Genomic DNA, 10216 nt, shown 5'->3' with positions numbered 1-10216 from the left:
GGCCGATAACCAAAGGCCTAGCTTCGTCTGACTCATCTTGGACCAACTGACGTATCCACTTATTCACCGGCCACCATTTCTAGCTACCGGCCCAAATTACTTGTGGAGCGGCTCATTGTAATTAGAAATCACTCAATAACTATATGCACATTAGCTATGTTCAAGTGGCCATGCAAATGTGGGTACAAACAGGTACAAGTAGAGAGTTTGGTAATTTCTTTCCGATTGGCGTCTCTCTCTTTTCTGCTCTTGAGCTATTGTCTGTCATGGAATCTCTTTATTTGGTTGTTATGTTCAGTTTTCATCCGTCCATTTTGAAAGTATGAATTAGTTGAGTTTTGAAGAAGAAGAATTTGTGATATTTTCAAGAAGAATTGATGGAATTTTGCAGAAATAGAAGAATTAGATGAATATATTTGAAGAAGAATTATTGATCGAATGTTGAAAGAAGAAGTGAATCATTTTTTTTTTTTTGAAGAAGAAGAATTGTTGGATTTTGAACAAGTAGAAGAATTAGTTGTAAATGTTTGAAGAAGAATTAAATTTTGAAATTGATGAATTGGTTGAATTTTGTGAAGTAGTAGATGATTAGTTGTGCATAGTCTGATGAGAAGAATTGAATGATTTGAAGAAGAAGAATTAGTTGAATTTGAAGAAGTAGATGAATTAGTTGCATTTGGTTTGAAGAATAAGAATTATGTGATTGTTAAAGAACAAAATTTAGTTGAATATTGCAGCTTGTTATTTCTTTGTTTTTTGGATGGGATGGTTCTGGATATGAATTTTGGTGTTGATTATGGTTTGAGGAGATGAGGTGGAGCAGGTGACAAGATTTTATACTGGAAAAATAGAGATGAATTAGCTGATAGTGGTCTCAGGGGTTGTATCTGATACCAAGCCCAAGATACTGGAGGTGAATGTTTTATGGTCAGAACAAATGTGCCGGGATATGAATTGGTTGAGAGCAAAATGGAGGGACTAGAGTATTTGTGTAATATGATGGCTAAATTTGTTATATCAGTGACCATGTATGATAACACAGGCTTTGATGGTGAAATCCAAAACACTTTCTAGAGCTATTGTCGGGGTCTCGATATTTTCAGTGAGTGCAGCCTCTTGGGGTCTTAATATTATCAGTGAGTTCATCCTCTTTGGCTTTGGTTTCACTGTAGGCAATAGATGGCTACCAACATTAGCTCTAGGACTGAGCACTGACTGGTTCCTATTGGAAGATGCTTGATGCTTTACCAATGGACTTGAATCACACTACTGCTTAGATTGAATATCTTTTGTGGCAGTGACTTCACCTGATGAATCTTGAAAGACCTTAATTTGACCATTGTATTGAGTTTGAATCATGGCTTGAAAGGCTTGGAAAGCTGTGAAGACGGCAGATTTAAACTCAATACAATGGTCAAATGAGATTCGGCCCTAAAGGACATTGGAAGGCACACGATTGACAATCCAATCGGAATTTTTCGATAGTAATGTAAGGAACCCAAATTTGGGCTCATGACAATTGGAGACGCAATTGGATAGAGATCCGCTCTGATACTATGTTAACCGGCGACAAGTGTGGCCCGTGGCTCACTATTATATCAATACGATCCCAACTTAACTATTTGTTAGGTACGGTGTTCGGTTTTAACCACAAAATGTCTCAGTACAATTGAGTGAGAGCCACCCACTTATAAGTTATATTTTATTTTGTTACTTTTCTAAGTTAACATTAAAAAAAGAAACATACCATATTAACCTTTACTGAAGGATTAACTACTGACCTTGAATTTACATCCTAATAATATCAACAATATGGAAAATGATTTTGGTATTTAACTGTAGCATACATTACAATAATGCCATTGTTCTTGTTGAAGGAAGTCGACATCATGTGCGCCTCTTCAAACTAGGGTTTAGTCTTAGAGTTGTAATAGGAGAATGTTCTAAATTTCCTAATTATGTTTGGATTCTATTACCTTTTATGTACTCTGTACATCCCTATATATAGGGCTCCTATTATCAATAATAGAACACACACAATTCTCTCATCAATCTCTTTGCAAATCATATTTTCCTTAAACATGTTATCAGCACGAGCCCTAACCCTGAAACAAATAACCAAAACCCTAAACAAGTTGAAACCTTCAAATCCTAATTGCCTCCGCCTCTCAACTAGTAGCCCCCGACCTAAGGAGTCCGGAATAAGCAGAAACACAACCAAAACCGGTCGGAAACTTACCGAACCAGCCGCCGGAAGCCCCAAACCATCCGTTGTGATCTCTCCACGGGTTCACCACCTTCCGGACACCCAATTACCACCAAATTTTGTCAACAGCACCATCTCTGTCTTAGGATTCAGGAACCGGAAGCGATACTCCAAGAACCGGTCCAGAAGCACTTGAACCGGCCGTCACACCAACTGATCCTCCTGTAGAAAAACCGGCAGAAACGACTTTTTGCCCAGTTTTTCCTGTTTCGGCCAATACCAACTGCTGCAAGCTCCTAGCCCTAGGTAGCCATGCCGTGCTCTGCCCTTGCAGTCCCTGCGCACCCGTGTGACCCCTGCTGCCCCTGTAGCACCGCCGCATGCCCGTTGCATCCTCCTCCTCGCAACTTTCCTCTCGTTCCTGTGCATATCAGTCTGCTTGCATGCCCCGAACGTCTAGTTTGGGATCTCTGATCAAAATTCTTTCTTCATCAAAGTTGTTTGCCCCTGTCTCTTCTATCTGACCTCCAAATTTTAGCCATATTGGAGTCATTTTGAGACCTGTACACCATTCAAAGTGGGAGTTGTTCAGAAGCGAATATGCTCCGAATTTCAACAAGTCTTTATGATTAAAGTTCCTGCTTTCTTGTCTTTTAAATTTCATTATTTTCTACAGGATTTGCAATATACGAACATGAGTTCGATTATTTAATAAGCGAAATTGTGGGGATTCAGGCTAAACGAAATAAGAGTGTTTGTAATCAATGAATTAAGAGTGTTCATAATATTCAAATTAAGAGAGTTCGTAATCAATGAACTAAGAGTGATCATAATCTTCGGACTAAGAGCGTCCGCAAGCATCAATTTTTGACCATATTAAACATCATTGTTTCGGTATAATCCAAAATTTCTTGGAAATCGATTCTTTGGTAGCATTAAGGCTTGGAAATCTTAATACTAGTTTTCGTGGAAGCATTGACTCCGAAAGTAATCCGTTCTTGTTTCTCCTTTTTAGGATATCAAACTTGAACAAGCTCGATTTTACTCCATTGGATTCTACGGGCACGAGATATTTCATGTGGGCTCGTAATGTTGAGCTCCACCTAATTGCCCTTGATTTATTGCCTACAATCCAAGAGCCCTGTTCTGAAGGAACCGCACTCTCAAACTGAGATAGATAATTTCAGGGCACTTATTGTTAGCATTGAAGCCACCCTCAAGTGCAAGAGGTACAAGTTATAGAATAGGGGATTAAGTAAGGATGTCGAACCCACGAGGATTGGTAAATCCTTTCCTAGCTAGGGAAAACCTAAGGAAAAAGTAGAAGAATATGCAAATGTACAATCACAAACAAAGGCTCACAAGTGAACCAAAGTACATGGTGAGTATGTGCAAGATGGTGTGTAGAGATTTGATTTTGATTTTGAGATTGGTTTCTTTTCAAATTGAAACAATGAAAGAAAGTAATATAAACTAAGCTAAACAAAACAAGTTGTTATCAAATGGATGGGAGTTAGGGCATCGTGTTTCACCTTTTACATCCCTTGCAAGCACTAAAGCAATTGAATATGAATGATGCAAAGCTAATTGTCCAACCACTCTCTTAGCATCCGGATAGGACTACTAAGGCTTAAACCCCTTTCATTTTATTAACTCTAACCGGTGATACGCTAAAAGGAAGCGCGCAATTTAACCCTGCAAAATGTAGTTGTTAGTATAGAATAAGTAGGAATCATTCTAGCTGGGGATTGAGGGTACACATGTAATTGCAAAAATAAATAAAGAATTAATAAAATAAAATAAAGTATTATTTACAAAAATAAAACAAAGAAAAACAAGATATATATATATATATACACACACACAAGTTAACATAAAGAGGGGGGGATTTTAGAATTATAACATCAAAAATTAAAATAAAGAAAACGTAAAAACATATATACAAGGGTGGAACGCAAGGAATAAAGATCAAAACCACATTTATATGCATGAAATCCATTCACAATTCCTATAGTTGATTATCTAAGTCATGAGAAAGAAGTTGACCATGTGAAACGTTAGAAAGCAAACGATTTCCCATATTTTACTTTCCTTCAATAATTAATCTAAGTGAAAGCACCTAAATCAATCCTATTGAACATGCAATCATAGTCTAGAAAGCTAGCTACTCAAGAACACATTCAATGCATGAAGAACAAAGAAAGGATGTCAACCAAAGTGCACAACCTAGTTATGAATAAGTTCACCTATTTGCAATCCTCCTTAATTGATTTCGACTTTTGTCCAAAGCCTTTACTACTTAAATTAGCTCCAATTACATGCATATATCCTAAGTTGGCCACCAAAGAACACATACATATAAAAGTTTTCTATAATCCAAAATCAATCAAGCAATCTCACATAAGCAACATTTAAATCAACATATAAAAATCAAAACTTTATTTCAAAACATAAAAATAGGCTTTAAACTTTGCCCTTAATGTTTATGTCAACTAGAAATCAAGTTCATACGAAATCAAAACAAAGAAAACCAAAAAGGTTACAAGGAATAAGATAGAATTACACCATGAAGGATGAATGGTGGAAAGCTTGAGACGTTGGTCTTAGATCTTGAAAGCAAGGCTCCAAAGCTTCATGACACAAGGTGGATGATGGCAGCTAGGAGGCTTCATGGCTTCTTCTTCTCTTCTTCTCTTTGCTTGAAAACGCAGAGACTTGAAACTAGAGGATAGAGAGAAAGCTTGACGTTATGGAGAGAATTTTATGAATGAAGAGGTGTGTCTTGTGGTGTAGCATAGGGGGGTTTATATAGGGGAAGGCAAGGCTTCATGAATTTAATTTCTAAGGAATTTTCTGGTTGCACCACACAGCTCCAACCAATGAATTAATGTCACGTCAGCTCTACCATGTCACTCAACCAATCAAAAAGCTCCAAAATAAATCCATAATCTTTCCAAATATATTATTGCTGATTTTCCCAAGATTTAATATGATTTTATTCACCATTTTCGGCCAAATATCTAGGCATGAACCTAGACAATGTATCCGGACTCATTTTGGAGCTTTTCTCCCTTAAATCTCTCCATGGCTTTATCCTTAATGTCCTCCCCTTGATTTTCTCTTGATTTTCACATTAAAATTGCAGATTTTATTCTCTAATTTCAGCCAACATATCTTGAGGGAATTGAGGAACGAATCTAGACTTGTTTTGAATCTTTTCTTCCTTAAAATTCTCCCTTGATATTCTCCACGTAATCTCCTTGATTTTCCCATGCAAAAATCAGATTTTAATCTCCCAAAATATCTCCCACGTCATCATGTGGTCTCCTAATGCCTTCAGGTTTCCTAGCCTCATTAGGATTCCTGCGTTGACTGGGATTCCTAGTTGGACCAGGAAAACATCATTTCTTCATTTCAGCTCATTTTAGCTCCATTTATTCCAAGGTACCTAGAAAATAGAAACTTTTATTAAAATTACTAAAAATAGAAACTTTCTAAGGATGGAAACTTTCCTAAACAAGAAGGATTTATTTAAGGAAATAACTAAGTAAATATAAGGAAATAACAATTAAAACGTCGCATTAAAATGTTCCTATCAACCGGATAAGTCTAGACCTAACTACCTAGAGGCAAATTCAATTACCGGATAGGTCTCAATCCTTTGCCCCTAAATGCATAAAGCTTAGAGTTTAGGTAACCAAGCAAGCAAACCAATCCTATCTCTAGGTGATTTTAACTCACTACCCTCACATGCACACATGGTGTGTTTTCATGCTCCCTTTTTGCCTAAAGGTAATCAATCTCTAGGAAAAACTTCATGTCATGGCAAACACATAACTCAAATTGATTGGGTCTAAGTAATGCATTCAACTATTGACTTAGCATGTGAGAACACTACTAGAATAATGTCATTAGACATCGCCACTATTAAATCGGTCAGGATTGCACCTGATGTTAAAAAACATGTTAACATCAGTTTGTGAAAAAACCGATTTCCATTGGTATTATAGACATCAGTCATCAAAGAAAACGATGAGAAAAGTTTCGTTCCAAAATTTTAAAAAAACGCGGAGGGACTAAGTTTTAAATTTTGAGAAACGCGGGGACCAATTATTTCATTCCACCCCCCCCCCCCCCCCACACTCGGTATTTTTTTCCGCTTTCTCTAAAACGAACCCTAACTAATGACTTCAGCAGCTCATTCACTTCAACTGTCGACCTCATCGTTCTCCAACCTGACCTGCGTCGAGTCCCCGTCCTCCTTCTCCAACCTGACGTGCTCCAAGTCCCTCTCTGACCCAAGCCGACTAGAGCCTCCTCCGACCTGACCCCAAGTCCTCGACCTCTCTCTCTGACCCTGTGTTCCCCTGCCTCACTCTCTCACCCCGAGTTCCCGATCTCGTTCTCCAGACCTCGAGCTTGAGATCCGATCTGACCTCCAGCTTATCAGCGGACCTGAGCTTGTCATTTTCCAACTTGAGCCAGCTCTAGCAAGTTCTGCAACGTCTAGTCTCGTAGGTCCTCTCTCTCTCTCCTCTTCGTGACCACCAATACTGATTCCCTGTCCAGTTTTGATCTAAAGTTCAGGCTTTTTTGTTTAATTCTTATGTATTTGAGTTGGGTTTGTCTTTGAATGGCTTAAATCTGTGGTATTTTGAGCTGGTGCCTGTTGATTGTGTTTGATTTTAGTTCTTGCACATGTTGGCTGTCAATCTGCAGAGGAAGATCCTAGATTGAAGGTTTTCAAGAATGAGTGGTTTGAAGGCAAGGAATGTCTTGACATTGGCTGCAATTCTGGGATCATCACTATACAAATCGGTAGTTATTCTTGCTTATAATGATCGTCATTGTGTGTTATGAGTTTATTAGCTATGTTTGTTTCTTGCATTGACGGATTTGGGGTTTTGATGATGCAGGAGTTTACGATTGTGATATTGGGTTTGTGATCAACAAGGAGAGGGATACGAAATTTTAAATTACGTTGAAGAGAGCAGGAGAGCTGCAGGTTTGGTGAGTTATCTATTGCTGTATTCTTTTTTTCTACTTTGGACGTGGTGAGAATCTCCATTTGAATTGATTGTGGAATTGATTTTTGTTTTTCATTTTGTGTTTGTTTTGGATTGATTTGCGAATGTATTTGCAACAACAAGAGGGAGAGTGGGTGCTTAAGGGTAAGTTTCATGGATCATTTTCTTCTGTATCTTTTGTTTGTGTGGTTAAGAATGACTGGAATTTGGGAAGTAGATACTTAGGGTCTTCTTTGTTTATTAGAAGAGCTGGCACAATACTTGGGAGCTCTTCTTTGTTTACTGGATTGGTTTTTTACTTCGAGTGGTTTGGTTGCAGTTTATAACTGTTATCTTCTATCCAATCTGCAGTTTTGATGTTTAATTAGAGACAGATAAAGAAGCATACTAAATCATAGGCCTACCAAAATAGGAACAAAACAGTTAGTAAAAAAAAATAAGAACATTTGAATATTACTAATCTTTATACACCTTTAGATGTGTTTATTGAAACAGAATTTGTGATGATGTTTATTGTTTATAACACATAAGTCAGTAGCCAAAAGGAGCATTGGCTTTGAGGTATTGAATATAATTTCATTCATAGTTGAAGGGTTTTGGGTTGAATAGAATTTCATTCATGCCTGAAGGGACGTTCTGTTACAGTGAATCTCTGATATAGTTGAATTTGCAGAAATTGCTGGATGCTTACAGAGGTTAAAAAGCTCAGAGAAGCAGGTTGGGAACATTTATTTAATTTGAAAAGTATACAATGTTTGGGGACAAAGTCAATTGTTGTGGTATTTCAATAAACTACAGAATATTTCAAGGCATTTCAACTCTGACCATCCCTGTGCAGTTCCAAGCAAACAAAATGGACTCAATTTGGATAAATACTGACAAACCAAGGGACATTGTTTAACGTTTATGAGCCAAAGAAGAACTATCTAAACTTTGCACTCAAAGGTCAGCCTCTTATACTTGATACAATTCTGCTGATTTATTATTCATATCATTACTCCACCATAGAACACAAACCACTAGATGTAATGTGAAAGCATAGAATACTTTTTGAGATTTTTCATTTCATCAGCTTTATGCCAATTTACTATCGCCTCAAACATTTTCATGTGTTCAATGATAAATTTTGAATTCAAATTAAATTTTCATTTCAACCAGGTGTGTGATTTTTCTATCCTTTTGTACACTGTTCTTCATTTTTACTAAACAGCCACAATCTGGATTGAACATGATTGAATCTGTCTGTGCTCTTTGTCTTAATGGACTGGCTAAATTGATTAATAAATCATTAAGTTGGCCAACCTTCATTCTAAATACCTACAAATCAGAATGTTGTTCTTCTCTACAACCCAATCAAACTAAACTAAGTAATTGTCAGTGTTTCCTTTCAACTGATTTGTTTTAGGATATTTAACCCTGAGTATAAATAATGACCTTATTCTCATCAAACATACTACTGTCTTTTTAGCTTTTTATTAGCTGCTAAATTTACAAGACCTTTCTCTTTGTTTCTGGCATCAACTAATGATCAAAGCAATGTTCATTTTTGTTTTGTTGTCTAGAAGAAGTGTGAAAGCCAAGATTGGGAAGCTACTGTTCACTGTTGTCAGCAAGCTCTTATTGTTTGCACTTTGAGTTTTGACACCTCCACATTTGGTAAGAACTTCCTCTTTCTTTTCAGGTTGGGTTTATGTCACGTTTCTTTCTAACATTGGCAAGTTTTTATGCCCACAATGTCATTTGAAGAACTATGTATTGCTGGAGCTATCATTGTCAAGTTTCCTGTTTTGGTATGTAATGCCAATTTACTATCCTTTTATATAACTAACTATTAATTTCAGCCACATGTATCATTTTTCTATCAGAATATCCTTATATTGTTTAGAACTGACTGTATTGCGCAGAATATCGCTTTGCCTCCATTTCCTGCAATTCATATTACCACCCTTTTTCTTCTTTACTTTTACCGTGCCTTCTTGCTGTATTGACTAATTTGGTTTCCCATGCCCTTTTGTCTTATTAATTCTTATGGCTTTGATGAACTTGCAAATTTGCAAGATTTTTTTTTTATGGCTTGCAAATTTGCAAGATAAATATGCACAGAAGTATACATTCAAAAGCACACATGATATTTAGACAAAGATATAGTATATATTAGATTCTGACCATGCAACTCCTTTCTTTTTTCCTCCTCCAGGGAGCTCATCTCCGGGACCTTCCAATACCAAAGTTTTTGGCCATTTTGTCAGCATGGGATTTTCCAATAATGGGGGCAAACTACTTTGAAGCTACTGTCAAATGGTTGCCAAAGCTATTCAGGAACATGGTAAGGGCATTATGCCATATCATTCTGTGTGGTTTATACTCGGATTCTCGGAATGCTTCAGTTTTACCATATTTATCACACTATGATAAAATATCCAGGCGAGGAAAGCGCCGATTCAATCAGTCACATCATTATTTTCAGCAATAGTACTATCTTCAACTGTCGAGATCTCAGCCTCATTCTGTTTTACATGCTTTGACAGTACCCTTTGAGATCAGATAGACAAGTTTCTTAGCTCCATGATGAAAACATGTTACACGAATTTCGCTATCAGAATCAATAGGTTAAAATCAAACCAAATATGTAAATTGTAGCAATTGGTTAACATAAACATACTATGTAATATTAAAAGATCAATTGTATTGCAACTTTTAACTATCATATAACTATAATTCCCGCAGCAAAGCGCGGGCTCACTTTCTAGTTTAGTTCAGAAATTGGAGGTGTTTTTGTAATTGGAAGATTATTTTTTTAGTGATATACAGTGATTGATTTTTGTTATGTTTGTTTTGTCATGAATTGATCATTGATCATTGATTTATGAATTTTGCAGTTGTGTAGATACTTTTCACGAAGAGAAGAGCAAACGTGAAAGAAGAAAAGAAAACAAAGCTTTGACTATGGAATTGTTGGCTATGGCATATTCATCCCTTGTAG

General features: G+C 36.8%; 1 long non-coding RNA gene across 1 annotated transcript; it reads left to right on the top strand.

The window, feature by feature from the left end:
* Positions 1 to 8297: 8297 nt before the first annotated feature.
* Positions 8298 to 9423, top strand: LOC121049350. Its single transcript, XR_005799697.1, has 3 exons — positions 8298 to 8889; positions 8980 to 9005; positions 9138 to 9423. It is a non-coding gene; the product is annotated as an uncharacterized LOC121049350 (long non-coding RNA).
* Positions 9424 to 10216: the final 793 nt, after the last annotated feature.

Source organism: Rosa chinensis, chromosome 5, assembly GCF_002994745.2.
Source record: "Rosa chinensis cultivar Old Blush chromosome 5, RchiOBHm-V2, whole genome shotgun sequence".
NCBI lineage: Eukaryota > Viridiplantae > Streptophyta > Magnoliopsida > Rosales > Rosaceae > Rosa > Rosa chinensis.
This window is presented reverse-complemented; position numbering and strand designations above follow the sequence as displayed.